Source organism: Triticum aestivum, chromosome 1D (assembly GCF_018294505.1).
Source record: "Triticum aestivum cultivar Chinese Spring chromosome 1D, IWGSC CS RefSeq v2.1, whole genome shotgun sequence".
Taxonomy (NCBI): domain Eukaryota; kingdom Viridiplantae; phylum Streptophyta; class Magnoliopsida; order Poales; family Poaceae; genus Triticum; species Triticum aestivum.
Window position 1 is genome coordinate 170784458 of NC_057796.1, and position 24566 is coordinate 170809023.

A 24566-nucleotide genomic window follows, 5' to 3' on the forward strand; every position below is an offset into this window, starting at 1 on the left:
ATTCAACAATGCCGTGATCTGCGTTGTCTATCTCCAGTTTCTTTGGAACGTACCCTGCATGGGACGTGTTCTTTGAATGCTCATGTTGGGCCCTCTGCTCCTAGGCCCATTTCGCCCATTTCCGACCCCTCAAATGTTTTGATTGGGCCTAGTCTAGCTTGTTCTCTTCAGGAAATTCCGGATTCTTAGGAGGCGCAGATTGCTTTTGAATCCATGATTGATAATATGGTTGAGGAGATCTTGACTTGCCAAAAGTGTTCTTTATTTGGTCATTTCAAAAAAAATTGCCCCCTCAATATTGTGTGTTTGGCATGCTCACATGTGGGCCATAGTAAGCGGGATTTTGAGAAGATTGCAACCGAACAGGGTTTGTTTTGGAGGCCAAATCAGCCAACTCCTCCAGTTCCCAATACCAGTCTCGAGTCTGCCGCCACCTCTTCTGTCAGGGCTGTCCCGTCTAGTCCATTAACTTCTCCACCAAAAACCCCTGCAAGCAGCCCTCTGGTGAATCCTCCACCACCATCTTCATCCCCGGTTTCGGCTTCCACAGCTCACCTTTTTGAGCCCATGGCGGTCTTCGCCATTGATCCTCTAAGGTATGTGCCTGCGGGCCACCATATCATTGATGGTGGTGCCAATCGTGTGCCCAGGACTTCTGTCTCGCCATCGTCCCTGATTGTGAAGCGGCATGAGGAGTACGTTGTGGCGGAGGTAATGCCATTACCGCCACCGAATCAGGTGGGACCTACGCGTGAAGATGTGGTGGATTTCTTGGAGAACAGAGGAGTTCAGGTTCGGTCTGCTCAGCCTTGGGTTTGTGGTGTGGGCCTGTTCGAGCTACTGGATGCTGGAGTTCGTTTCCCTTTTTGCAATTGCCGCCGTAGCCGTTGGGTAATGATACTTTCATTTGCTTCCACAAGCATGATGAAGGGGTTGGTTTTAGGGGAGCTCGTGGTTTTTGTGAAGGTTGTTTAATGTTTCTGGGAATTCCTCTTGATCTTCGCAACACAGAGAATATCCGTGCCGCTGTCAATACTTTTGGCAAGTTTCAGCATTGGGTGGAAGATGATCCATATATGGTCAGACCCATTGTGTTTGTGTCTTTCCTGGAAGATATGTTGGTCTCGAGAGATGTTGTTTTTACTGATTATGCAGCTTACGGTGGTGCTAAGGTCTCCTGGACAGCACCGTGCTATATTTTAGGTGCAAATTTTGCAGACCAGATGTCTGAGGATGAAGATCCAATGCCAATTGATGGTAATCCACATCCCTTGCCAGGAGCTCTGTTCCCAGACATGCACAACTTTGTTCTGCCTCCCTATCCTGCTATTGGATGGAATGATCTTCCTCCGATGCCTCCCCCAATGCATAATCAGGTTGACCCTGATAATTGGGGCCATGCTCAGTGGGGTGATGATGATATTGAATAGCAAGATGGCCAAACCCTAATGCTCAGACTTCTCAAGACCAAGAATCTATGGTAATTGACAACTCATTGCAATCTGAGTCTGAAGTTCAGTTGGAAGAGTCTCCCCAACAGTTCTTTGATGTTAATGATTGGGCCATCGTGCCATATCAGCCGCCTATTATTCATTTTGATAGAATTGTTCTTGCTTCTGTCAAGCTTGTTTATGGGCTAGTCCTGCCGCCAGAGATGGCTTGGAAAAGATCGTTTGAATCTCTTTTGTTGTCCTGCCCCATGTATGAAATTCCTCAGCAGATGCCAGTGATGGATTTGTAGCCCATTGTGCTGTCTAAGAGGAGTTGGGCCATTGCTTTTGATGATGTTCAAGTACTCTCGCGACTACAGTGGAGGGAGGCCCAGGTTCTCAACAAGCCTCGGCCAGTGGCAAGAGCTCTCTTCTCTGAACCAGCTATGTCTGACAGTTCTCTTTCCGAGCCACTTGTAGACAGTCAGGAAATGCTCGATGCGCCCCCAATTGTCCAGCCTGATGAGGTTTTCTCTTTCTTTGTGCAATGTGACATGAAGAAGTCTCGCCGTCGCAAGACTCTGGCTCCTACACCCATTGTGGACACTGAAGTTAGAAGATGCACCCATGGTTCAGTTAAGAGGGACGTTTACAAACCTGTCTTCCAGGAATTACAGCAGCACCCCAAGAAGAAGAAGCCAAAATGCAAGCCCCTGACTACATCTCTATCCGAGGATCTTCCTGGTGCTGATGATTCAAATGCAGGGCCACCTCCTACTCCTATCAGGATGATTCAAGAGATTGGCCATGATCTTCAGATACTTGATGATCAGCTCACCGTGGATAGGCTTATGGCTAATCCTTATGAAGACAAGCCGACTGGTGGAGATGATTAGTTCCTCTATGTTCTTATGGGTTTGCCATACCCATAAAATGGCCATGTCCTTTTTATTTTATCTGCTTGTGTATTATCATCCTTGTAATAATTTAGGTTTGGAACCTTTATGTGTTTTGGGCTGAACTATCTGAAGTGCTACTATGTAGTGCTCTTTTGCTACTTTCCAGTTCTAGTTTATTATGAGTACTTATAATTGCAAGAGCTGGAGTGTGTTGTGTTGGAATGTGAGGGGGCTTCACTCTCCTGCCAGGAAACATGCTGTCAAACAGAAAACTGATGAGAGCCAATGTGTGGTAGCATGTTTTCAAGAAACCAAATGTGAGAACTTTGACATCAGAGAAATAAGGGCTTTCCGTCCCAAACAGTTCGACACTTTTGCTTTTGCACCCTCCGTGGGTGCCTTAGGACGGATCCTTGTGGTCTGGAATTCATCTGTTTTATCTAGTTTGCTGGTGGAGGTGCAACCTTATGCTGTGGTTGTCCGTTTTACCTCTAGGCAGAATAATGAGCAGTGGTCTTTGGTGTATGTTTATTGGCCATGTCAGGGGGAGGCCAGAGATAACTTTGTGTCCTGGCTATATAATTTAAATATCCCAATTGATGACAACTGGCTGATCATTGGCGACTTTAACTTCATCAGATCCTCTGAAAACAAAAATTTGCCAGGGGGATATAAATGATATATTTAGTTTTAATGAAATCATTGGGCACCTTGGCCTCCTTGAGTTGCCTCTTAAGGGGAGACCTTTCACCTGGTCTATCATGCAGGACTCTCCGTTGTTGGAACAACTGGACTAGTTTTTCACTTCCAGTAATTGGGTCTCTATTTATCCTATCACCGAGGCTCTTCCTTTAGCTAGGACTGCTTCAGATCATGTGCCTTGTGTTGTAGTAATCAAAACCACTCTCCCAAAGTGCAAAATCTTCAGGTTTAAGAATTATTGGGTCCAAATGGAAGGTTTTCTTGAGTGTGTGCACACATGGAGTAAGCCATCTTACAAAACACATTCTTCTGCAATCATTGCTGACAAGCTTAAGACCCTTAGACAAGATCTTAGGAAGTGGCAAACTGGTCCATCTAAGATGAAGTTGCTCATTGCTAAATGTAATAAGGTCATTTTGCTGTTGGACAAATTGGAGGAAATCAGGCCTTTGTTTATGCAGGAATTTAATTTCAGGATAATTGTTAAGCTTCATATGGAAAAGTTGTTGCACTTGCAGTATTTGTACTGGAAGAAGAGGTGTACTATCAGGTACATCAAAGTGGGTGAGTAAAATACCAAATTTTTCCATGCCATGGCCACAGAAAGATTTAGAAGGAATTCCATTGCTAGCTTGCGGCAACCTGATGGTACAGTTATCTCTGAGCACACACAAATGGAAGGGATGTTTTGGTGTGCTTTTAAAGGGAGGATGGGGGTTTCCAGAGGCATTGTCATGGGTTTTGATCTTTGCACTTTGCTAAAGCATGTGCCTGGTTTGGATATTTTAACCAAAACTTTTACTCAGGAGGAAATGGACTTAGTAGTTAAGCATATGCCTATTAATAAAGCTCCTGGACCTGATGGCTACAATGGTCTCTTCTTTAAAAAATGTCGGCACAACATTAAAAATGAATTATATGCTTTGGCTCAGGACTTTTATTAAGGAAGATCTAAACTGGAAAATATTAATGGGTCTTTCATTACTCTCATACCTAAGAAGCTCTCACCTGAAGTGGTAAGGGATTACAGGCCAATCTCTTTGACTGGTATGGGAGTTAAGTTTCTGTCCAAGATGGCTGCTAATAGATTCCAGGAGTTGATCATGATGTGCATTCATAAAAATCAGTATGGTTTATTTAAATCTAGGACAATTCAGGACTGCATTGGTTGGACTTTAGAGTACCTGCATCAATGTCATCAGTCTAATAGGCCCATCCTAATTCTTAAGCTTGATTTTGAGAAGGTTTTGACTCCATTGAGTATGAAGCTATCTTTGAGATTATGAAGCATAAAGGTTTTAATGCCAAATGGATCAGTTGGGTAAAGGAATTATTGACCTCTGGGACTTCCTCAGTTCTTTTGAATGGTGTGCCTGGCAAGAAATTTGTCTGTAAAAAAGGTGTGAGGCAAGGGGATCCTGTTTCACCCCTTCTTTTTGTCCTGGCTGCAGATTTATTATAGTCAATGGTGAATGATATGCATCAAAAAGGGGAGTTACAATTGCCAATTCCTTGTCATGACAAGAATTACCCAATTGTGCAGTATGCTGTTGACACATTGATAGTTTTTCCAGCTGATGAGCAGCAGTTGTTGGCTCTTAAGAGAATGTTGTTAGTCTTTTCACAATCAACTGGGCTTGATGTCAACTACCATAAATCTTCAATGGTCCCAATTAATATTTCCCAGGAAGAAACTGAGAGATTAGCCTCCATTTTTGGTTGTCAAGTGGGGAAGATGCCACTAACATATTTAGGCTGCCTGTGGGAACTACTAGAACTACAATGTCTGATCTTCTACCTCTGGTAACCTGCATGGAGAGGAGAATGACAACTAGTTCATCTTTCCTAGCTCAGGGTGGCAGACTACAATATCTTAATTCAGCTTTATCTTCCTTGCCAATCTTCTTCCTTTGTAGCTTGTTCTTCCCACTTGGTATTCTAAAGCAACTGCAGAGAATTCAAAGGCAATGTCTGTGGAGGAAGAAAAGGCAAGAACCTGCACCATCTTTGGCTGCTTGGGATATTATTTGTAGGCCCAAGAATAAAGGTCGACATGGCATCCTTGATCTTGGTTTTCAAAATGTGGCTTTGCTCTTGAAACATGTCAACAAGTTCCTTAATAAAGAAGATATTCCTTGGGTTCAACTCAGTTGGAACTTGTGCCCCAAGGAACAACATCCTGTGGGTCTTTTTGGTGGAAGGACATTCTCAAATTGCTTGATCAATTCAGAGAGATCTCTTGGGTTGAGGTCAATGAAGGTGATACTGCTCTTTTTTGGCAGGATAAATAGCAGGTGGGTGATTCTATTATGCCTCTGTAGCATAGATTCCCAAGGTTATTCTCCTATGCCAAAGATACTTTCACTACTGCAGGATGCTTCTAACGCGACACTATGATCAGAGACCCTTCGACGAAACTGTGTGCGATGCAATAATCGTAAATGATGGTATAAAAGAACCATCAAAAAAGGTGCAAAAAGTTTGCGATGGCGGAGCCATCAAACACGGTTCAGATTTTAGTAGCGTGTGCGATGCAGGGCATACGATTCAATTCGATGAACTGTTTGCGATGAGGCGGACACTGGTACGCGTCGGTGCTAAACAAACGGTTTTTAACACCTTTCCGCGACAGCATTTGGAACCGTCGCCAAGTGAGTGTGGGCGATAGGGGGGTCCTTCCCACACGACCCAGAAACTGTCGGGGATATGCCCTCCTGGCACACACGCTCGGCAAAATGAGGTCGCGACCGGCGAGCGCTCAAATACGGAAATACGTATAGTAGAGCTAAAAAAATACAATTATACAGCAAAATTGTTTCCGGTCGCAAGTACATCCCACACAGTCAGTCCCCGCTAAACTTTTCCGTTCGTATGTACATCCCACACAGTCAATCCCCGTTCGTATGTACATCCCACACAGTCGCTCCAAGGAAAACGTTTCCGTTCGCAGGTACATCACACACAATTTTTCCCGTTAAATCGTTTGTGATAGCGTTGCCATTGCACATGATATTAATAATTTTATCGTTTGCGTTATTGAATGCATCACACACGGTGCATAGAAGAAACTGTGTGGCAAAGATTGTCCATCACACACACATTTTATGTGGTAAACATTTGTGCAAGGTGGCCTAACGCAAACTGTTTTCAAGAGAAAGGCGTGTGTGTAGTGGAGATTGATCGCACACGTAGTGGATCCTAGAAACCTTTCTGATCTCCACGCATATCGCAAACGTTTCGCTTTCGCAAACCGTGTGCAGTGTAATCCCTAATTTAAAAATCACATGTTTTGAATTTAAAAGTAGGCAATCACTTATTTCATATCCAACCATGTTTATTACTAATATAGGTTCAATCACGAATCCATAATTCGATGCACAGGTACATATACTGAAGAACTACAGAAGCACCAAGTAAAGAATGATGAACCCCAGTTGTACTAAAGACTGTAAAGAGAGAGGCAAAAGACATTCTGGTTACTGGAGAAGGTGAAGCGGAATGCCCATATTGTGCCCTCCTCCATGCATAATGCGCGCACGACTCTATGCCAACCCCTTGTGATGGCTGCCCATCCACCCTTCACTGTCTTCATTAGGACTTCTCGATGCTCATTGTAGTCTGGATGAAATACTTCATTGCGTGTCCACCAATCATGTACTTTGCAAGGTAATCTTGAGTGAACTGCTTCGGGAACCACTGGGAACGAAAAAGATTCAGACATTGTTGTCTAACAACTCATTATGGGCAGTAAAAAGAGAAGGCTGCAGAGTTTGTAGATACCATCCTACAGCTCACTTTTCTGTTGGATAGAGCGTAAACAAATAATTTTCTTGCCACCATTCGTATCTTTTTGCTAATAATCCTTATCAGTTTCCTCACTTGATGCTTGTTCATCAGTATATAATTGCCCCATACGCAAAAAAGGTCGATGCGTGGATCCTTGCCAAGGGCATATGTACCTACAAGCAACAAGTCAATATTAGAAGCTAACTAGTGTCCAGGCCTGGATCTCTATGCACTACTTATGGAACGACGGTGGGAGTACAAGCCGAGGGATGAAGCTAACCTCGGTGGAAATGGTGGCCACTCCCGTTGTTGTCCTGCATAAGTAGTGGAAAGGCATGATAAGTACAGCAATCTTAACATCAAACAAGTATAGCAAAGGTAAACAACATCATCTCCAAATGATAGCTTGAATGTGTTGGTTTCAGCATGCTGTTAAAGTAGATATAACATGGAAGGCAATGTTACCGACAGCAGGCTTAACATCCATCAAATATTGCAATTCAAACTGGTATTGTTGAAAATGAATAGAACGTGGGTAATGCTTAAACATCATACTGGATAAATGTGTAAAACTGAAATAAAGGGCATATGTTAACTACACGAGGAATAACTGGAACCAAATATAGTCGTTCAAACCTGTATTGATGTAGTCAAGCGGCACAGTTCTGACTTGCACATAATGAACAACACATTGTGAATGACTGAAATAAACAAGGCATAAATGACCAGTATAACAACCAAATATAGCCATTGAAAACTGGACAGAGTCTCACTGCAACCAACCTAACAAGCAAATACAGATAAACAGGGCATATGCTTGAAAACTGGACAAATGCTCACTGCAACCAACCTAACAAGCAGATAAAGATAAACAAGGCATCTGCTTGATAACTGAACAAATGCTATAAAAGAAGAAACCTAACAACCAAATACAGATAAACAAAGCATCTGCTTGATAACTGGACAAATGCTAAAAAAAGCAACCTAACAACCAAATACAGGTAAACAAGGCATCTGCTTGATAACTGGACAAATACTCACTACAACCAAAACTAAGAACCAAATACAGATAAACAAGGCATCTGCTCGATAACTGGAAAAATGCTCACTCCAACCAACCTAACAACCAAATACAGATAAACAAGGCATCTACTCACTATAAACAACCAAATATAGCCATTCGTGAAACTGAAGTGGACAATTCATACTTAAACATCACATAGACCTATTGAACAATACATTTTTGCATAACTGAAACAATTAAACACAGCACAGTTAAAGCACCGCACGGCAAATGCTACTACAACAAAGGGTACTGGTTGGCAAGCTAGAAAAGGTAAGATTTGCTGATAGAATGTTGCCTCACATTTCATGGACGGGATCCTTCCAGTTGGAAGAGCACAGACCCATGGTGCGCTCTCTAATGTCACAGATGGGCTGCTTCACCTTGGAAGAACGTTCATGGGTTCCCTCCTCGTGGTCGTGGTCGTGGTCGATGAGATCTGACTTGGCAATTGAGCATCCCAAGCCACCGCCGTAGAACGTGTCCTTCAGAAGTGACAAAATGGGCTCGATGGCGTATAAAGCTCGCAAATCCTTGACCACTTGGCGGAGTAGATCAGCAGTAGGGCCGTCGAAGAGATCGACGGTGGTTGAACCAGAGGGGTTGGGGATGGACCACTTAACCTGTGACATGGCCCGCGTGAAGCCGTCGGTGTGGACGAGCTTGACGTCATAGCCAGCTTTCCCGAGATACAGTAATATGCTAGCCTGCTGACATAAAGCCTTCGGCATGGAAATGTAGTCAACGTCTTCGCCGGCTTTGGCGGTGACGTGTCGCTCTGGGATCGACAGGTCGGGGCGAACGGCGGTTACATCGCCAACGTCCGCCGGAGAGGCCATGATAAACCTCTTCTTGGCCGAACGCTCGTCAGGCTCCCCGGGATACATGGTCGATCTTAGGCTGCGACATTCTGGTGCAGGGGATGTAGATCTGGCGGGGAGGGACACCGCAGGCCTCATCTAGAAACTCAGGGCAGTGGGGCGACGGTATGGGAATCGCTGGGTAACCTGAACTTTATTATCTAAGCTAGGAGGAACGGGCAGACCGGCAGGGGTTGGCGGTGGCGCCTGCGGCGGCCGCGAGCTAGGGTTCGAGGGGGGAGGGGGTGGGTGGGGGACTGTGGAGGGGGGTGTTTGAGGATACGCCGCGGCTACTGAAAATTTTAGTAATGGTGGGTGGAGATGGTGGTGGACGAGGGAGGGTGATGGTTCAAATGCCTCGGCTACTGCAATTTTACTAGAAGGTCGGTGCTGGAGGAGTGTGGGCGACGGTTGAAGTACGACGGCTACTAAAATTTGGGTAAAGGAATTGATGCAGGGAGGGAGTGCCCAAGATCGTGCACGGTCCATTAACAATATGCATGTATGATAATAAGGAAAAGTGGCGCGGATCCGCCGATTTTTGCAACGCTCAAGGCGGGTAGTTTGTTTTTTATATTTCTAGCTAGCTGGTCTATTGCACACGGTTCGTCCTAATTTCCAAATAAACTTACCCGCCTTTAGCTTGCACAGGTGGTGGTTTTACAGCGCACTTGCATCGCACACGGTTAAGCCAGTACCTCCACCCTTTGCTCGCGCTTGCGCGGTCGTGGTGATTTCAGCGCACTTGCATCGCACACGGTTGAGCCAGTACCTCCACCTTAATTTGCTCGCGCTTGCGCAGTCATGGTGATTTCAGCGCACTTGTATCATACACGGTTGAGCCAGTACCTCCACCTTAATTTGCTCGCGCCTGCGCAGGCGTGCTGATTCAGATCGCACTTGTATCGCACACAGTTAAGATATTATACCCCGTGTCCGTTGAGGGTCATCAGAGTCTTTGTAGCAAAAAATAACATTAGAGAGGGTAAAAAGACAGCCACACCAGCATGTGGCCCAAATATATATGAGTGAAAAGGGTGGTATGTGATGTTCAAAATTCCAATGCACAACTTTGACCTCTCGGGCCCACGGTCGGGCGCGTCATTAAAGATCGATGAGAGGGGCCAGAAGTCAAGAACCACCTAGAAGTGGCCAAATATGTGTAGGAATATTGGGGTTTGGTGGCACCTGCGTCGCAAACCCGAAAGCACCCTAACAACCACCTAGCTAGGATATATATAATGACATAATGTCGTACCTAGCTAGGATGCTTGGCCCACCACCTCCCACTTCGTGTCAGCGGGGCGGATGCACGTAATGATCGATACTTTGGTCATACATGCATGTCGCCATGACCTACCATAAGACGGACCAATGATTCTATCGTTTGGTCAAATGATAGTGGTTGTTGTCGATAAACCGCTTGGGCCAATACATTGAACCATCATAAAAATCGCACGAGAGGGACCACAAAACCAACACCTCTTGCATGCGGCCCAAAATGATGTACCTCGGGAAGGTGTGATGTGTGTTTTCAATATAGAATAATGTACAATTTAGATGTGATGCCTACCTCTCGATACAGACAACAACCATGAAGACAAGGTAGTTAAGGATGACATACGCAGGGTTTGATGTAGGTCGAACCCAGGAACCCGAGCATCTGGGAGGGAATCCTAACAACGCATGAGCTCGAGATTTGGTTGACCGACATTTGACGGTGACCGGCCTTACCACGAACTAGGAGGAATCCATTCATGGCCAACACATACCCCTCATTATCGGTCAAAGGGATGATATATATACACTCAGGGAGCCCACAGATATCCATGTCATCACAAAAACCGCACAAGGGAGACGTGGTCAATCAGAAGACCCCGTATACACTGCATACGGCCCGAAAATATGTATAGGTACGATGGTGTATGATGTGTTTAAATCCCAAATGCACAACTTCGATGGGCCACCAACTACATTACAAACTGAACACCATACCCGACTCCAAGCCTGGTTCAATACCTATGATGTAGGTTTCCCAACTTCGAGGCAGTGGCGGCGGGGGGGGGGGGGGGGGGGTCGTCCCACGCATGCGCTCAAACTTTATTTTGTCTGGCATGGGACACATCTATATATATCTATACATCTATACACATACATAGTGTGCGAATAACTTTGAAAGTTGCTCATTGGATGAAGCCAATCCGACGGTACAGAGATGGCAAATCCGAGCAAACTGGCCGTTGGATATCATCTACATTCCACCAGATTCTGCCACATGTACAATCTAGAAGACTCCATGGTTGAACTTAAGCATAATGCACAAACCTCAAAACACAAGCACTTCTCCTTTGTTCTCAAGAATCTTCCATATCTTAATTGCCCAAACCTTTTTTTCTAAATGAATTGTCACTTTTTGTTTTTACCTTTATAATGCACAATTCCATGAATCTTAAAATAGTTTTTTTACAAAACTAATTGATTTTGGATGAGATGAACTATAAGAATTAAATGAACATCTACATCATGCATACCTGGGAGAAGAGGCGGGAAACAGATGAGAGGAGTGGCTCGAAATGGTAGCCAGTTTTGAATGAAAACCTAGTAGAGAAGGAAGCATGAGCTACACGACGCATGCGCACAGTGCTTACCCATGTACTGCATGTGCTGTCGAAAGGGCTCAGGGTTGCCGTTCGATCTGAGAGCATCCAACGGTGCACACGTACGATCCGTGGGGTTTGGGTTCTGGCCAGTTAGAACGCATGACTCAGATCGCGCGCGCAGCGGGGGGGGGGATATCATACGAAACCAACATTTAGTGGAAACCGATGAAAACCACGAGAAAAAGATGTTTTGAAGTTTCAAAAAAAATTGAAATAAAACGCGGGATGTTAAGAGGATGATGTTTTATTGCCACACAAAATTTCAAGTTGAAACACATTACGGGATGTGAGCTATGAAAAAGACAAAATCAGTGTTGAATAGTAATGTCACTTTTCAGGGCAGAATTTCTCTTTTTCATAGCTTACATCTCGTAATGTTTTTCAACTTGAAATTTTCTGTCGCAATAAAACATCACCTTCTTAACATCCCACATTTTTTCAGATTTTTATGAAACTTTAAAATATGGTTTCCACAAAGTTTTCATTGAATATCGGCTTTCGTGAGTGAACCGTGTGCTATTTGAAAACATTTTGTGAGAAGAATCTCAGTTTTTAAATCCCCGTAAATCCAAAACTAAGCTGAAAATCGTGAAACCTACCATGGTGTCACGACATGGAAATTATATGTCGAGGAACTTTTTTCGTCCATTCTGGCACAAGTTTTATTACAAGCCTCTTACAAACCGGAGCTTCTCTCAAAGAAGCCTCGTTGTTCCGATAGGGAAACGTGTCCCCCTTGTGGGCGAAACGTAATCACTGCCTCTTTTCACCTTGTATTTTCTTCTACGGGCAACATGGAACGACAGGATGTCCGTGCTGAAATTTAAACTTATTCAGGGTTTGCTTGGCCTTTTTATACACTAATTGAGTTTCTAGGCATTTAATGTCCATAATTCAAATTTGAACTGCAAATACATGCTCCAGTTCACCAAATTGGCTAGAAAAATTATACATGTGTCCTTGGGTACATGCTTAGGTCCCATGCTAGGAATGGGAATGAATTACAACCGTACCGGTGTCATGGCTCGTCCTCAAACATTTCGAATCTCGGTTTTTAAGTCCCCATAAATCCTAAACTCACCAAAAAGTCATCAAAAGTGTCATGGTGTCACGTCATGGCACTTATATGTCGTGGTAAATACATTGTCCAATTTGGGCCAAGCTTTATTACAAACCTCTTACAAAAACTGGAGCTTCTCTCAAAGAAGCCTCGTGGTTCTGATAAGGAAACGTGTTCCCCTTGTGGGCGAAACGTAATCACTGCCTCTTTTCACCTTGTATTTTCTTCCACGGGCAACATGGAACGACATGATATCTGTGCTGAAATTTAAACTTATGCAAGGTTCGTTTGGCCTTTTTATACACTAATTGAGTTTCCTAGGCATTTAATGTCCATAATTCAAATCTGAACTACAAATACATGCTCCAGTTCACCAAAATGGCTAGAAAAATCATACATGTGTCCTTGGGTGCACGTTTAGGTCTCATGCCAGGAATGGGAACGAATTACAACCGTACCGGTGTCCTGGCTCGTCCTCAAATATTTCGAATCTCGGTTTTTAAGTCCCCATAAATCCTAAACTCACCAGAAAGTCATCAAATGTGGCAATGTGCCACGTCATGGCACATATATGTCGTGGTAAAAACATAGCCAATTTGGGCCAACCTTTATTACAAACCTCTTACAAACCGGAGCCTGTCGCAAGAACCCTCGTGGTTTCGATAGGGAAACGTGTCCCCTTGTGGGCCAAACGATAATCACTCCCTCTTCTAGCCTCGTATTTTCTTCTACACGTGACACAGAACAACTGGAGATTCGCGGTGAACTTTCAAATTATTCAGGGTTCGTTTGACCTTTTTTATTCATTAATCGAGTTTTCTAGGCATTTAATGTCTATAATTCAAATCCGAACTACAAATACATGCTCCAGTGCGCCAAAATGGCTAGAAAAAACGTACATGTTTCCTTGGGGTGCATGTTTAGGTCCCATGGAACGAATGGGAACGAATTGAACCGTCTCGACATCCTGGCTTGGCCACGAACATTGCGAATCTCAGTTTTTAAATGTCTGTAAATCCAAAACTCACCAGAAAATCATGAAACTTGGCATGGTGTCACTACATGTTACATATAATTGTCCAATTTGGGCGAAGCTATATTACAAGCCTTTTACAAACCGGAGCCTGTCGCAACCCTCATGGTTCCGGTAGGGAAACATGCCCCTCTTTTGGGAGAAACGATAATCGCTACCTCTTCTCGCCTTGAACTTTGTTTTCTACAGGCAAAATAGAATAACAGGAGTGTCAGGCTGAAATTTGAAATTGTTCAGGGTTCGTTTGGCCATTGTATATATGTTACTAATTACTAAGTTTTCTATGCATTTAATGTAGTCCATAATTCAAATTTGAACTACAACCACATGTTCCAGTGAAGAAAAATGTGTGGGAAATCGTACATGTGTCATTGGGTGCATGTTTAGGTCTCGTTTAAGGAATGAGAATGAATTACAAACTTGTCGTCATCCTGAAACATTGAGAATCTCGGTTTTTAAATCCCAGTAAATCAAAAAGTCACCCAAAAAACATGAAACTTGGCATGGTTTCATGACATGGCACATATGTGTCGTGGTAAAAAAATCGTCCAGTTTGAGAAGATGCGCACACATTAGTAGCCAACGAAGTCCTTTTTGAAATAAAAAGCTGACACGTTAATATCGCAAACGGTTGTATTATATTAACCGTGTTGAAATTTAACCATAATCGGTGGCGTGCGTGCAGTTGTTTGATTAGACGGGACCAGCGCGAGAAGTCCGCCGTGCAGGCTCGACGGGACGCGTGCGAGCAGTCCGCCGCGCAGGCTCGATGGGACGCGTGCATCCTATCCACCTCGCAGGCTCGACGGGATACGTGCGAGCAGCAAGGCCGCCCATGCTCACCGGGAAGCGAGCTCTTTGACCTCCATGCACCAGCCGTCGCCCGCCTCGCTCACAACGTCTCCATTAATGGGTTAATTAAAGCACCTGGACGGAGGGTGTTTGCTTGTGCTCCCATGGCAGCATTTGCTTTATTCGTGTTTTCAACTCGTATTCCGCCCTAATTTAAATTGCCACATGGTGCAACTGATAATACGACGACAAATTTACAATGGTACAGATAATAATTGTCTTACATATTCTGGATAATTTAAAATGCCACATGCGGCAAAGCCCGGAAGACACGGGGGCAAGAGAAGAAGGAAATTGCAGACAACGATCTGGGTCGCTACTGTCTCTACTCGTTGATGGATCGCTGGGCGGCAAAATCCTCCAGCTCCTTCTTCAATTCCTCACAACTTTGCTTGAAAGCAGCCACGGATTCCTCCACCTCCTACTCACGCTCAATCCGGAGCTTCCTCAAGCCACCCATCAGTTCCTCGACGACCGCTTTCAGTGTCATCTCCGAGGCACTGCTCTACTCATGCAGCATCTTCAAACCGGCGGTCTGCTCCTCCTTCTCGGCGACCAACTTGAGGAGCTTCGCATCCTATCCACCTCGCAGGCTCGACGAGGCCGGTCGCCTTATCAACCGAGGCATCGCTGATCTTGAGCAGCTTCACCAAGCCGTCGACCAGCTCCTGCTGCATAGTGACGCCAGCGAGAATGTCGTCGTCACCGGTGAAGGACTTCAGGAACGCAGGCTCGTCGTGATGGCCGACGCCGCGAATGCGCCCGTGAGAGCTCGTTCGAGGGCTCCGCGGCGCGTCGGGACATCTCTGCTGCGACTGCGGCTTCGCGGCAGGACCTCTCTAGTGTTTCCGTGGCCTTGGTCTTTGCTGCCTGGTAATATGTCCACCCTAAACTCCTCCTACCGGTCATGGCAGAATGACTTGACAGAAAAAACCAGTTTTGTGGGTGATGAGGAGAGGAACTTTGAAGTAATTCTTGAGTGGGTAGTTTTCATAGCCCGATGCTAAGTGTGAACACATATTAGTTCGATAGGTGTGAACAGATTTGCAATTACTTATTGCGTTGTAATCAGCTATGTGACGAGAAACAAGGTCAAAATTTATTGATGGCAGAAGGTTGACCACGTGGTTGCTCGCCGTTCAGGCGGCCGCGGCGCGCTCCGCTTTGGCGTCCCTACGCGCGCTTTGCTCGCCGTTGAGGCAAAGTTACAATGGCAATGGTTAATAATTCTTAATAATTGTCTTACCTATTCAGGATAATTTAAAATGCTAAATGCGGCAAGGCCTAGAACACTCACGACCTGCATATGCATACAATTATAATAAAATATAAGCTAAAAGGCAGAGCTGGCGGCCTTCCGACAATGGTCTTCTCGGACTCCATGATCAGCATAGCACCCTTGCGGCCGTTCACTCCGAGTGTCCCGACCCGCCTACGCCTACGGAGCTGCTGGCGCTGGGAGGCTCTTGGGGCTGCTGGGCCTCTTCCAGAAGAGCTTGATAACGTGCAATCTCGCGCATGACAACTCCACGAAACCGCTCCATTTCCATGTCTCTGGCCTAGTAGAAAATTCCGTCGATCACCTGCATCCTCAAGATATCACGTTGGCGACGTTCTACTTTGTCGGGATCGTCAACTCCGCCTAGGATGCGCTCGAGCCTGCCCACCACATCATCGGGATCGAGGTTGGCACGGCCACCACGGGCAATGATGAAGCCGCAGGCTGCCTTTGTCTTGTGAATCGCAGAGGTCCTCTGCCCATTCCTTGCGGGGCATCAGGCTCTCGATGAGCACTGGTGACAGTGGTTCTTCGGGTGGGTCGTCGATCATGCCGCCGAGCAGCTCTGGATCTTTTGCATGGTGGATGGCAAACTGCTCATCACACCTCCTCTGCAATATGTCGATTGTGCTCCCAAGGACTGTGACGCCGATATCGCTGCCGATGGGCCATGGTGCCTGCATCGGCCGATGAAGCTCTTGCTCCCCGACCTGCTCCGGCTCGTTCTCCTCGCCGAAGATGTAACGCAGGTAGGCGTCGATGTCGAAGCTTTGGTCGTTGCCTAGCATGCTTGGAATAACTAATGGTAGATGGGTGAGGACTAGATCTTCACAGAGTGTTGCGGCGGTGCATTGCCGCCTGGGTTATATGGAGCAAGCCGTTAGCTGGTGGCGGGAAACCAGTGACCGAATATGCGTGGATTTTACAATTCACCCATGTGGAGCGCGGGAAGACTAAGTCGAGCACACACACAACCCGAATACCATATGCGGTGCCACGTGTTATTTATCACACAAGTGTTAACATAAGCAAATGCATGTGTAACTTACTAATCATCGCACACGAGTACTCGCAGACGCATCGTGTGCGATACTAACTGTATTAACCGTCTGTGTTGTAAATTCTCATCGCCAATAGTTCATCCGAGTCGGCTGTTTGCCATGTATCACACACATTTTGTTAAGTTCAACCGTTTCTGTTGCATTCGCTAATTGAAAACAGTTCATCTGAGTGAACCGTACGCCCTATATCACACACACCTTGATCTGGCTAACCGTTTATTTTGCAGTCCCTAATAGCAAACGGTTCATCGGAGCGAACTATATGCCGTATATCGCACACACATTGGTATGGCTGCCCGTTTCTGTTGTTCTGCCTCATCGCAAACAGTTTGAACGGGTTAACCGTGTGCCCTGCATCGCACACGCAACTAAAATCTGAACCATGTTTGATGCATCCTCCATCGCAAACATTTTGCACCTTTATTGACGGTTTTTTTACATCCCCATCTGTGATTAATGCATTGCACACAGTTTCGTCAAAGGGTCTCTGATCATAGTGTCGTGTTAGCAGCATCCTGCAGTAGTGGGAACAAAAGAAGCGGGCAGCCAGATGAAGGCGTGTGCGATATACAACATACAGTTCACTCGGATGAACTGTTTGTGATGAGGAGGAACAATAGAAACGGGCAGCTAGATAAAGGTGTGTGCGATTGACAGCATACGCTTCAGAAGGATTAACTATTTGCGATTAGGCAGCAGAACAGAAACGGGTCAGCCAGATCAAAGTGTCTGCGATTGATGGCATACACTTCACACAGATGAACTGTTCGCGATTAGCCACAACAAACAGAAACAGTTAGATAGATCAACGTATGTGCACTAGACAGGCACACACATTCTAATTAAAAGAAGCATGCGTGATGGTAATAACGAGCGCGCACGGTTGTTGGAACAAGACATGTGATGACATTGCCTATTGCGGTGCACCCAATGGTGCAAACGCCACGTACGCGGCCGAGAAGGCGTGCCCACGTTATGCCTTCCGGGAATAGTGCCGCACTTATAATCATTAATAAATTTTGAGCCTGTGTCCCGTCACATTCCAAATTGCAAACCTATTCACACTAATCAAAACCTAAACGGTTTCCCACTTAGGAGCGTATTAGTACTCGGTTATAAATACTACTACTCCAAGATGACTGCACATTCCTCCTCAACTCCTCATCCACAAAAAAACAAGTCATTCATCATCGTTCCCTTGCGTCTGCCATGGCCAGCGTGAGTTCTGGGTCGAGAGATTACCACCAAGGAGATGCGAGCATGGAAGCGGAAGCACAAGAGATGTCCCGCCTCGCCGCGAACGCAGCCGGCATGTCCCGCGACGTGGCTGTAGCAGCATAGAGGTCCCACCGCGCCGCCGAATCAGAATGGAAGTCCCACCGCGCCGTCGATGCAGCAGACTGGTCCAGCTGCGCCGCGGAAGCAGAAGAGATGTCCCGCCGTGCCGCGAATGCAGCAGAGATGTCCTCCCATGCCGCGGCGGCCTGGTAAAATGTCTCGCGGGAAGGCGAGGCCTCTTACAGGTGCATGCATGCGATCGTCCATAGCCAGATGGATCAGATCTCCTTCTGCGAGGTTGCAGGACGACATGAAAGCCTCTTTGGAACAGGCTACCCGCGTCACCGGCAACTAAATGAGAGAAATGCGAAGCTCCTGGCCGAGCGCGACCTACTGAGGGCGAAGATCGTCGGAAGTGCGGAGCAGCGGGAGGAGACCACTGCCTTGTTGAAGAGGACCGGCGTCATCGTCGAGAAACTTATGGACGAGAATGCCATGCTACGCATCGAGCGCACAAGGCTGGTGGAGGAATCCATGTATGCTCTCAAGCAGCATCTTGAGGACAAGAAAGAGCTCATCGCCACTCGCCGCGGATTCTAGTTCCCGCGGCCTGCAACAATGCATCAAGAAAGTAGAGATCAGCGAGCCAGATCGTTGCCTTCCTTCTTCTTTTGCCCTTGTGTATTTCGGGCGTTGCCGCATGTCTTTTTTAATTATGTTACTAAATATGTAAGACAATTATTATCCACTGTCATCGTCCTTAATATTCATCATGCTTGCTATAAGTCGTAGTCGATGCTATATAGGTCCGTCGGATCTTACAACAAGATCCGTGCAAAACTTTCTTTTCAGATTTTCATTTTTCTCTCTTAAATCTCAGTCTAGTGAGACATATAGCCACGTCATAGAACAGGGGCTCGGGCCCCATTAATGGAGACGTTGGGAGGGAGGTGTGCGACGGGTAGAGGTCAAAGGGCTCTCCTCCCGATGAGCACGCGCAGGGGTCTAATCGCATGCCCACTAGTAGAAAACAGGGCTTTGGTCACAGGGCAGTATTCACATTAGTCCCGGTTCAGTCACGAACCGGGACTAATGTGAGCATTCGTCCCGGTTCGTGCGGCTAAGGCATTAGTCCCGGTTCACCTGGGCCCTTTAGTCCCGGTTGGTGCCACGAACCGGGACTAAAGGGTGCGATGCCCATTAGTACCGGTTGGTGGCACCAACCGGGAATAAAGGTTAGACCTTTAGTCCCGGTTGGCGCCACCAACCGGTACTAATGGGCTTTGAGGCATTAGTACCGGTTCATGGCACGAACCGGTACTAAAGGTCCCATTTTCAAACTCTACCCCCCCCCCCTCGTGGACCGCCTTTTCAGTTTTAGAAAAAAATAAGAAAATTATGGAAATGTCAAAAAAAATAAAAAAATAAAAAGTTTCCCATGTGATATGTGGTCTAGTTGTTGGGAAAATTAACAAATATGAATTTCGACTTTATTTGCAAAATCTCTCTGGAATTTGTAAAATGGGCATAACTTTTGCATACGAACTCAGATGAAAAAAAAATTATATGAAAAATCATCTACTCGAAAAGTTACATCCGAATTTAACCGGGGGAACCCCGTTAAACATTTTCAAAATCCTCAAAAACCTTACAGAAAAAAAGTTACGGGGCTTTTAAGATCTAGAGTGGAAAAAATCGAAAAAATTTCAAACTGTGGTCAAACAATGGTCAAACTAATTATTCTAGAATATTAGTGTTACTAAATAATTATTTTAGTTATTTTGAATTTTGGTCAAATCTGGTCAAACTGTGGTCAAACAATGGTCAAACTAATTATTCTAGAATATTAGTGTTACTAAATAATTATTTCAGTTATTTTGAATTTTGGTCAAATCTGGTCAAATTGTGGTCAAACAATGGTCAAACTAATTATTCAAGAAATATTAGTGTTAGTAAATAATTATTGTTTTTTAAAACAATAGTTTCAAACTCAAACAGCGAAATGTGTCACTTCATGCTTAAGCAAAATTCCTGAGGGTTAATAGGATTGACATCTTACTATTGTCAGGAAAACAACAAGTGCAGACTTGGAAACGAGGGAGAATAGAACCCGGAAGTTAAGCGTGCTCAGGCTGGGGGAGTGGGAGGATGGGTGACCGTTCGGGAAGTTAGATGATTTGGAATGATGAGGGGTGATTAGAGATTAGAGGATAAATTGAGCAGTGATGAGGGGTGATGATTAGAGATTAGAGGTTATAATAATTTAGAAATTTGAAAATAAAAAAAATTCAAAAAAATCATAAAATTTCCTTTAGTCCCGGTTGGTGTTACCAACCGGGACTAAAGGTGGAGCTCCACGTGGCCGCGGCCTTTAGTCCCGGTTCGTGTAAGAACCGGGACTAAAGGGGAGAGGCATTAGTACTCAAACAGCTACCGCGCATGGCACCTCCTAGCCAATAAAAAAGGGGACACATGGCGGCACGTAATAGGTAAGTAGAACGCCCATGATTTCAGTAATACATTTGTTTCCGATTTGTAACGTGACATCACTTGTTCCAAAATGACTTTGTTGATGTTAATGTATGCGCCTTCGCAAATCGGACAGAAAAATTACAAGAGCATGTTGGTGCCATGTCATGACACCATGCCAAGTTTCATGATTTTCACGCATGTTTTGGGTTTACAGGAATTAAAAAACCAAGTTCTCCATCTTTACGGCCGAGCCACGACGCCCAGATGTTTGAATTTCATTCCCATTTCTTGCATGGGACCTAGAAATTCACCCAAGGACACACATGTCATTTTTCAACCAACTTTGGTGCACTTGAGCATCTGCTTGTAGTTCAAATTTGAATTATGCACATTAAATGCCCAAAAACTCAATTAATGTATAAAAAGGCCAAATGAACCAGGAATAATTCCAAAATTTAGCATGATACTTCTATTTGGTCTAATCTGCCTGTGTAAAAAATTAAGGCGGGAGAAGGCAGTGTACGTATGTCGTTTCGCACACGGAGGTGACACGTTCCCTCTCGGAACCACAAGCCTTCTTGAGGGAAGCTCCGGTTTGCAAGAAGCTTACACCAAAGCTTTTCCCAATTCGGCCAAAAAAATTACCGCAGCATGTTGTTGCCATGTCATGACACCATGCCAAGTTTCATGATTTTCAGGCGTGTTTTGAATTTATGGGAATTAAAAAAGCAAGTTTCTCAATCTTTATGGCCGAGCCACGACACCCAGATGTTTGAATTTCATTCCCATTTCTTGCATGGGAGCTAGAAATTCACCCAAGGACACACATGTGATTTTTCAACCAACTATGGTGCACTGGAGCATGTGCTTGTAGTTCAAATTTGAATTATGCACATTAAATTCCCAGAAACTCAATTAATGTATAAAAAAGGCCAAACGAACATGGAATAATTCCAAAATTTAGCACGATACTTCTATTTGGTCTAATCTGCCTGTGTAAAAAAATTAAGGCGGGAGAAGGCAGTGTACGTATGTCGTTTCACACACGGAGGTGACACGTTCCCTCTCGGAACCACGAGCCTTCTTGAGGGAAGCTCCCGTTTGCAAGAAGCTCTGTCGGTGGAAATGACACCTATGGGATCACTTGGATCCCTTCTACGGTTGGCGGGCGCGGGGTTGTGCAAAGAGCGGGTTTGGTAGTCAGCACAAGGATCGTTTACCCACGTTCGGGCCGCGAGGATGCGTAATACCCTAGTCCTGCTTTGGTGCATATTTGAGTGTTCTTGAGCTCTCGAACTAGCTGCGGTGCGTGCGTAGTCCAAAAGATCCCAATCCTTCTCCAGTACGCCTCAGGCCTCCTTTTATAGACAAAAGGGGTTGCCACAGTGGCACACAGGAGGTGGAAAGGTATACAGTGTACAAGCTTACCGCCTGTCATTACGGGACAAGGCGCATTAAATGTGCCCCTTAGGTGTCCTGTTGCTTTATTGGAGACGGCAACGAGGCCCGTCCCGTCCGTCGCCGCTCCGCCTCGCTCCGACACGCGTCCAGGCCAACGAGGCATGCAGCGCCACATAGGCTGGCTGGCTGCTGAGATGGCGTGGTGGTAGGGTCTTCACGAAGATCTGCATGCCAACACACAGGTGCTTGCTGAGTTGGCCTGGAAGCCGCTCGTTGCCACGCAGGTGCCTGCCCAGCTGGTTGGGCCGGCAGCTGTATGGGAACGGCGGTGGAGTCTTGGCAGATGTGGGTCTGGCTGTGGCCCCGCAGGTATCCTCGGCAAGGGTCTCACGGGGGCCTCGGCAAGGGTATTGCCATGGCATCGCGGTCGTCCCCGGCAAGGATCTTGCCAGGGGTCTCGTGGATTTCCTCGGCAAGGATCTTGCCGAGGGTTGTCGTCTTCTGGTCTTCATCTGATCTAGTGTGCTTATGATCTTCACAAAGATCTGCATGCCACCACAGAGGTGCCTCCCGAGCCTTGGTTCCAATGTGGTTGATGGTGTTGGAACCATTGGGCTCAAGGGTGGTGCGCTCTGCTGGCGTTTGGCAAGTTGTCCCGGCAAGGCTCTTGCCGGGGCTACGGACGCCGCCCCAGCAAGGGTCTTGCCGGGGGAGTCCACTTCACCCTCTTGCTCTTTGTGGCTCTGGCCTTGGCATTGCTTTGCCCGTCTTGTGCTTTTGGCTGGAGCGCTGCTCTGGTATTCTTGTGCTTCTGGTCCCTCCCTTTCCCTGCTAAGTGTGGCCACTGGTGCGGCTCTGACTACCCGTGCACAAGTAGAGGGGTAAAAAGGAGAGCCCCTACTTTTGTACACCGACAAGAGCCCCCAGGCCTGGGCCACACATAAGCGTAACGCGTTGTTGGGCTAGGCCCAGAACGGTGCGCGGGCAAGTGGGGTAGATTTTTACCGCAGTAACTCCTTCGCTAGCTGCGTTTCCCCACGACCTGTGTTGAATGCGCGACGTGGAGGGCCGTGCGTGACGTGGGGGTCGTGCATGGGGCGGCTGCTGCCCTCATGCGTCACATCACGGTAAATGGTAACGAAGCGGCCTGTGCCTTCCCCATAAAAAAGGTGAAACCACAGGTGCGACGCCCATTTAGCCTCTATGCCTTCTCTAATCTCGGAACCGCCGCCCCTCCCTTCTCTCTTCTCAAGTTCTTGCTTTCGCTCGCCGCTGCCGCCGCGGCTTTGCTGTCCCTCATCCCTCATCTCCCTTAGCCGCCATGGCACCCAAAACCAGCAAAGGCAAGGGAAGGGCCAAGGACACCGGGGGGAAGGAGGCGCCGGAGAGCGAGTTGGCGGCGGGGCGGACGCAGCTCGCCTGCTTTCCTTCGACGGTCGATGCGGTCCACCTCCGGGACAACTTCAAGCCCCTGTGGGGGTGAAAGACGAAGGGTCATCCTGCCACGCGCATCGTCCCCGCTGGTTTCGCCGAGGCCGGCCCGAATCGGTACCCCTTCTTCGTTGATTACTTTTCCTGCGGGCTCTGCCCCCCTTTCTCCGATTTCTTCAATGACGTCATGCACACCTATGGCTTCCACCTTCTAGATTTAACTCCAAATGCCGTGGCGTGCATGGCCCTTTTTGCCCATCTCTGTGAGGGCTTTGCCGGAGTGCATCCTAGCACGGCGCTCTTCTGCCACTACTTCTATCCCCGTATCCAAAAGGGAGGCGCCATTTCCGGTTGTGTCGCCTGGATCCCAAGGAGCCAGGAGAAGGGGACATATCCGGAGGGCGCTCAGAAGGAGAGGTGGGAGGAGTGGCGGAGCTGGTGGTGCTGGATTGTGGAAGAGGACCCGCTGGAATTTTGCCGGGTTCGCCAGGTGCCGCCGGTTCGTAGAGATGATTGGGGTGAAGTCGACGCCAAGGATGAGAAGCTCATGATTGCCACACCAGGATCCATCGCCTCACCGTGGCCGGGCTCACCCTTGAGATGATTTGGGCGGATTTCATCCGTCGCCGAATTTCTCCACTGCATAACAAGAGGAGGCCGGCCTGGCTTTTCAGGAACGCGGCCGACATCATGAGGCTTCGCCCTGGCTTGAACCACAACTTCACGGTGATGGGGCACGCCCACTTTTGCTAGAGGCTTTTTCAGCTCGACGTGTACCGCGACAGCAGGGCCGAGAGGTCCGGCAAGGCCGCGAAGGCCGACAAGGTCGTCAAGGGGCCCTTGTTTGGGTTGCCGGCGGGGGTGGTCCCACTGATCAACAATTCTCGCCAAACTGACATCATCGCCATGATGCCGGACTTCAACGCGCACGGCCTTGACCCAAATTGGGCCAAGCCGGGGGCGGATCAGGTGCACGAGTTCTTCGACAAGCGGTCGGGGAAGTACGTCCATGTTGAGCCATTGCTCATCCAGGACACCACCCAAGCGGAGCTGGACTACATCGCTGCCAGGGCGGCGGAGGCGGAGCTCGCCAAGGAGGCTGGCAGCACCGGCCACAAGGAGGACGAGGTTGAGGCTGCCGCGGAGGAGGATGGGCGGAGTCTGCTAGGGAGGCCAGCAACGCTGACACCGGGGCCCCTCTCATCGAATATGTGGTCGACGAGTCGAACGACAAGAGGCCGAGGCTGACGACCCTCCGGCCTTGGAAAAAAGGCATGTCCTGCAGCGGGCCACCTCTGG